The sequence below is a fragment of the Anneissia japonica genome, unplaced genomic scaffold (genome assembly GCF_011630105.1).
Source record: "Anneissia japonica isolate Jap-2015-1 unplaced genomic scaffold, ASM1163010v1 scaffold21_len1647178_cov195, whole genome shotgun sequence".
Classification (NCBI taxonomy): domain Eukaryota; kingdom Metazoa; phylum Echinodermata; class Crinoidea; order Comatulida; family Comatulidae; genus Anneissia; species Anneissia japonica.
Genome location: NW_022750455.1, coordinates 373177 through 380015, shown reverse-complemented (window position 1 = coordinate 380015; position 6839 = coordinate 373177). Strand labels below are relative to the sequence as shown.

The 6839-nt window shown below is 32.2% G+C and overlaps 1 long non-coding RNA gene across 2 annotated transcripts in view; it reads right to left on the bottom strand.

The window, feature by feature from the left end:
* Window positions 1–6839, bottom strand: part of LOC117121402 — a 30736-nt gene that overhangs the window by 18874 nt on the left and 5023 nt on the right. The window contains exons 1-2 of one of the 2 annotated variants that reach the window (XR_004447543.1): window positions 5995–6124; window positions 4831–4873 (exon numbers count right to left, since the gene is read on the bottom strand). This is a non-coding gene — a long non-coding RNA (uncharacterized LOC117121402). Of the gene's footprint in view, window positions 1–4830; window positions 4874–5994; window positions 6125–6839 lie in introns of those variants that run through there. The other variant, XR_004447544.1, reaches the window with a different exon arrangement.

The following is a 6839-nucleotide window of genomic DNA, read 5'->3' as shown; positions in this document are numbered from 1 at the left end:
TATACAACAAGCCAAACCAGTCACTTGTCGCAAAAATCCATTTTTAGTTATTAATACAGGGTTAAAGAGTAAAATAAGAGCTATAAAATGGTAAAAGAATCATTCAAATCCAACATTTTTTTTATGAAGTTAGAGACGTTTAAACATACAGCTGCTTAAAGAACAATATTTGAGAAATCAGGCTTTAAATGTTATGAATTTATTCAATTTCTTAGGCAGAAACCATTACCAAATCTTTAAAATTGTTCTTTTAAACATTGAAAATGGGAAGAATAACAGCATTGCATGATATATATATATATATAAAGGTTAGTTTAGTTTTAAAATTTTGACATTCCAGCATGTTTTGAAACAGGATTTGTGATGAGTGACTGGTTTGGCTTGTCTTCGCAACATATATAAAAAAATTATGAACTGACAATGAAAAAGTAATTATCACTTCCAAGTGCAAGATGCAGTTAACACCAGTATTGACATTCCTTAACATCATTGTGGTAACCATAGCACTGAAGACTTAATTTCAGATTTTGTATCCTCTTCAAATCCAAAAGTGTTGAGGCATTTTAAATTTTTAAAATCTTGACATTTTCTTTACAATTATTATCACAAAGAAATATGATTTTTTTCATTGAATTGAAGATTTAATTTTAGTTTTGTAATTTCTTCAATATCATTAAAACACAGGGTCTTTGAATAAAAAAATATGCTTGACAGTTTCTTAAAAATCACTAGCACAAAGCTTACATGATCTGTCATAAGTCTTTATCTGTATACATTATGAAAATATTTTAGTCTCCTACTAGTTTATTTTTTGACAGTATGTCTGAGACATGATACTCCAAGAACAAGCTTTATCTCCTTCTCTTGCCACTTCAGGCTCCCAAAATATTTCAAATGAAAAACTTTCAAAGATATACTGAGTGTTTAGAGGTGCCAGCAATGCTGAGGGCTTAACCCCACTGTTGGACAGACAAGGCCCTAGACAGACTCAGCCACAATTCTTTGAACTACAAAATGCTCACAGAAAAAAAAATTATGTAAAACCAGTAGCCACTTTAAGACATGAGACACTTGTACTACCTATTTTACTGAAATTTATTATGGCATTTACATAAAATCGTGCTGTGCTCTAAAAAGACAGGAAAAAGGCCATATGATCATGCCAGATAGGGCGCAATATTTGTACTGGCTCCCAATGAACAGTTTTACGATCTCTGCTGTTGCACCCAGTCTAGCTAAAAACCTTGCTAAAATTGCACGGAAAATTTGACACAGGACGGGACAGGTATTTGATATTCACATTTCTATAACTTGTTATTATGAATGAAATAATTAAATTTGCATGATATACTAATTGATTCCACGAATGAAATAGTTTGCATATTATACAGATTTCTATAACTTATTATGTTAATAGTGAATGAAATTAATGCATCTGATTAATAAAATTTGGTCATAATTAATGAATTTGAATGTTGTTATTCAATATTGATGTGTGACACGTGATACGTATCAGAGATCACTTTAATTGTAGAGAGAATTAATATATTAAGATTTAGTAATTTAGTAATAGATAAATAAATATTTATTTTATATATCTTCTTCACTTGACATTTTACTGAGCAGTCTCTACTAGGCAAACGCACCAATCATTTGCCCGTGTTCGTATAGGTGACAACCAACCAGTGGTGGATTGAGGGGGTGGGGTGACCCCTGCTGGTGCGGTCTCCCTAAATTTTTCCAAATTATAAAAAAAAATGGAGAAAAAAAAGAAAATGATATTTAAATTTAAGTCTGAGAGTGCCATTTCCAGTCAACTAAAGTGCCATAATCATAATTTTTCTTATTACAGCCCCAACCATTGTGGGGCTGAGGTTGGTGGAAGGACTGTAACCAGGTTCTTGTGAAGGGGGTTTCCTATAGACCAAGTTTAACTCAGAAGTGTTTCTTTAATAGAAAAAGGTTATATTAAAATACCACTACAGAATTAAACTGTTCAAAAAGGGAGGTTCGCTCGAACCTCCACAACCCCCTGGTTATGGGCCTGGGTGGACCCTCTATCTGTGAAAGTCCTCGGACCTAGGCCCCTTCAATTTTGAATTCCTGGATCCGCCACTCCTAGAGAATTTTAGGGTCTATGCAAAAATAATTACCCTTACTTTGCACATCTGAAACTTGGAAAAGGAAATATTTTCTAATTTCAACTGAAATATAATGATGTACCTTACTTAAATTACTAATACTGTAGGAATTTAAAATATTAAATTTGTTCTTTACATTTATTATCTTAACACGGAGAGTATATTTTGCAACTATTTTTATCTCAGTTTATGATTGATATGTCTGGAGATGTGCAACTACAGTTATCATACCCTATCCTTGGATTGCCTCCACATGATGGATCACTACATACACAGAACATACAAGCAAATGTTATAATAAGTATCAAACATCTGTAAGGACATGCCTTCTGTCTGGCAATGTTCCTTCTGTATACATGACATCCATCAATGGCAGATTTACCGCAAACGGCCATGTTGTTAAATATACAGAAACAGGAGCGTTATCGCTTCGATATTTTAGACACTAATACGAAAAGCTTAACTTAAGTCTGTGGAAAGAAGGGATAAACCCCCGGCTTTAGAACACTTGAATAATTGGTCCAACTTGCAATAAATTTTAACAATCAGTTGAAAAAACGAATTCGATAGACCTTGCATTATCATGTTCATCCGTTAATTTTAAATCTTTGATGTTGCATACTGAAGAGGCTCTTTAAGTGTAATAACAATTTATTGTTATTTTATTCACTTTAAATAAACTATTATTAAAGTTTAAATATATAATTGATATTATGATTGCAGTGAAATTGTAGTACTTACAAAAAGAATATAAATAACAATGTGACAGTTTCATACATTCTGACAATGCAGAAAATAGATAAATGGCCTGCCCGGGCCTAATGAGACAAATGATATTTGTAATTTGAGATCAACATTAGAATTAGACATTTGTAAAACTATTTTTTTTTACTTTGAAGCTGTTGTTGACAGGCAGCATAAAAATTAAAGATTATTTTGCTAGGATTGTTCCATGTTACATCAAGTGTTTGGAAAATGTAATACAAAGTTAGTTTGAAAGTCTGATTTGAAATTTGCCTTCAGTTTTTAGGTCCTTTTCTGATTCTAATAGGCACTCTTCCTCTATACTTTGCAGAGGGAGGGAATAGTCCACAACTTCCTATATAGCTACTGCTATCAAAATACAGAATGCTGAGTCCTAAGAAGTTGCCCACCCCTCTTAAACAATGGTATAGTCCATTGTGGGTGGTTTTTGTCTAGGTGGTTATTGTCCAGGGTGCTTTTGTCCGATTTACTCCTGGGAGATTTGTTTAAATGAGCTTCCTAAACACGGCTTATTTTATTTTGCTGCAAATGGTGTTTCCCATCGGCACTGACTTTCAGGACAAAATTGATAATACAGAATAGTATGAAATATCTTAAATTTGCGGAAGATGAGTTAGTCTTCCAGGAAATTCTTGTTTGGTTGAGGAAGTGCGGGAGACCTTTCTGATATATGGGAGACTCCCCAGACTTTTGGGTGACTTGGGATCCCAGAGTATGACAGTTGTGTGAAAATACAGTAGAAACTCCTATTAAAGGGACACCTTCAAGACGACAAAAGCGTCCCCTGAATAGGATTGTAAAAAGATATACTTTCCCTCATTTTGGGGCCAAAAAGGTGTCCCCTTAATAGGGGTCTCCTAAAGGAGGATTTCTACTACAATATTTTTTCTTAAATAAAAATGCCTAAAATAAATTTTTTTAATGTAGCAGAACAGACATCTAAGAGAAAAATTTTAGCTGTAAATCGTGTAATAAGAGATAACATGACCGATATTGGAAAGGTAAGAACGATTAATAACAAAATGATGAAATATAAGAATGAGAAAAATTAGTGGACCAAAATACATTTTCACTTAATCTGTCATTTGCAGATCGTTTAGTAGTTATGAAATTATAGGCTTAATTTTTTGTTCAGGATGGAAAGATGTATCAGTTGAAATGAAACAGATCAGGTAGCAAAACATCAGCCAGTTAGCGAACAGTAATCTTTGATTAAAGATTATTAAGCCCGCAACTGAATTAGAGACACTCCATAGCTCGCACAATTTCATTACTATATAAAATGGCTGGAATTTCCTTGGAGCAATTTCTCCACATTTCAAGCATTAAAGATGAAATTCAATTGGCATCGGAGCCAGGTTCCATATAAATAAAATATATAACGGATGGTAAACGATGTTTCTGTATTGATATCATTGCAGGTGACAGTAAATGGGATCTAATCACAGGTGATCAACCTCAAGCCCAATGATGGTTTGGTTGTTTGTGAGTATGGTTGAAAGGTCAACTATTTCTGAATAGAGGCAATGGCGTAACAAAGAGGCCTAAGGCTAGCGCTTGGGTTTATCTTAACTAAGAGGCCAGAGGCTAGTGATTTTTCATCCCTCTACCACCCTGGGGGTGGGGGGCCACATAGGGTCCAGTGGGTTATCGGTAAAATCTCCCACTCAACCATTTTTGACATTTTAAGAGCATATCTGATCTATTTTTAACATGTTCTGCTCATTAAGGGGCCCACTGCCGATTTGGGGCCATGGTCTTGGCAAAAAACAAAATGTTGATATCCCAGTCCTGTTTAGGTTCTGGGCCCCTGCCTTTAGCCAAAGACAGTTCATACTGTAGTTTTATACTACCGAATACAGTTACACAATATGAACCACTATTTCAACAACCATCTTAAAATAAAAATATACACATAACTTACCAGTCTTTTAAGTCAATGTATTGTTGAAACATTAATGTTCATTCTGAAATGAAGATAAGTAATCAGAAAGATATACCATTATTAATATATCCAGAGCAAAAGTTATTAAACTACATTTTTTATTTTACTTACACCAGTCAAAAAAAAAATACAAACCAGAAATGATATACAGTACAACTCGTTTCACATACATATATGAAAAATATATAGAATGTACGTAATTAAAATACAAGGAACAAAGACATTTTTAATAACAATGTTTATCATTTAAAAATACAAAAAATATATAATATAAATAGCAATAATGGAAATAATAAAATACTCACAATATAATATTTATAAAACCATAATAACAACATAGTTTTTTCCCCAAGTTACTTTTTTTCAAAGGTGTTAATATTCTAGGATTTTTATTGCAAGGTAATCATTTTATACTATTAATATATTGTAAAATGGCTCAAATTTCAAATAAATGTAAATATAAAGTAACATATGTTTTAAATATTTTAGTCCTAGACAAGTATTGAGGTAATCCTGATTTAAAGCTGTTGTTTATGGAAACACAAGACATCTCAATGTTTGACTAGATGATCTGATCTGAGAATCGCATACAAGATCATCAGAATCAATATTTTCTTCAGGCCTGACATTTTTAATACCTACAAATTAAATGTATGAATTTCATCAGACTTGAGAGGGTGCAACAAGATGTTTTGAGTCAATATACTTATTATATAGTAAATATATGTATATATTACCGGTATATATAAAATGTATATATTATATATGAACAAATAAATACATAATAACAATACTTGAATAGGAACATAAAATAAAATCATATCAAGCATAGCCTTCAACAAAAAGTTGTATATATGTTAGTTGTATGAAAAAAGTATCTCTAGTGGGGATTCGAACCTACATCTTCTCGCTATCAAGGCAAGTATCATACCATTAGACCATAGGGATCGCATGGTATAGACGCAAATGTAACCCACTAGGCACCTTCTTTCATATACGCTCACACATAGTGGAGCTTCGGTTAAAGCTAAAGAAACTTATATAGGTCACAACTTGGAAATCATTGTAGGCCTATTACAATATTCAAAATTAGGTTTGCAGAATAGTACATAAAATATATGTATGGTACAAATATCTACTCACTGTGATTTATGTATATATGCGCAAGCAAACATCATAGTTCACATGCCTTTGGTCAGGACACAAGTTGTTTTGAAAAGTGGTCAGGAACGAACAGCAGTTGGTATTATTCTCAAAATAGGCCTAAAACAATGTCCGACTGGAAGCTATTTTAATTATTGGAGGGATTGAGCTGATAACTGACTAATATAAATGAACAGCTGAAATTCTCATTAACCTATAAAACTATGTATGACTAAACAAACTCCCACAGAAAGTACATTGCAATTTGGAATTTCACTGGATTAAACCTCTGAATTATTTACAATCTATTTTTCAAATCAATTCTCTACTTATATACATAAGAGACATATTCCAAATAAGTGAATAAATAATTCCAAATAACAATGAATAAAATAAAATAAAATTTGAAAACATTATTTAAAATGTTTTTGGAATAAAAAAAGTAAACTTTTCTTCAAAGTTTGTGTGTTAGTTCATTAGTTCATCCGATATTATACATTGGAAGAACCAGGTGGTTATGGGTTTGGCTACGTGTGCCTTTAGAATATGTAGTATTGTTATAGGTAAATTTTGAAGAGAAATATTGAGGAGCATTATCCTTTTAAGCATTTGAAAGTCATAAGAAGTAATTTTTCATTCTAAATCATATTAAGTCTACTCCAACAGGAGTCTTAATATCAACAGAAAGTAAAATTGTACCTAATCTATTCATAGGAACATGTAAACAGTTAGAATTTTGAACATTAAAATTAGACCAGACAACAAAAATAATCAAAAAGACGAAAAATTTAAGCATTTGCTAACATTTTAAGTGTATTAGAAGGAAGAAGTATTTTATTATTACT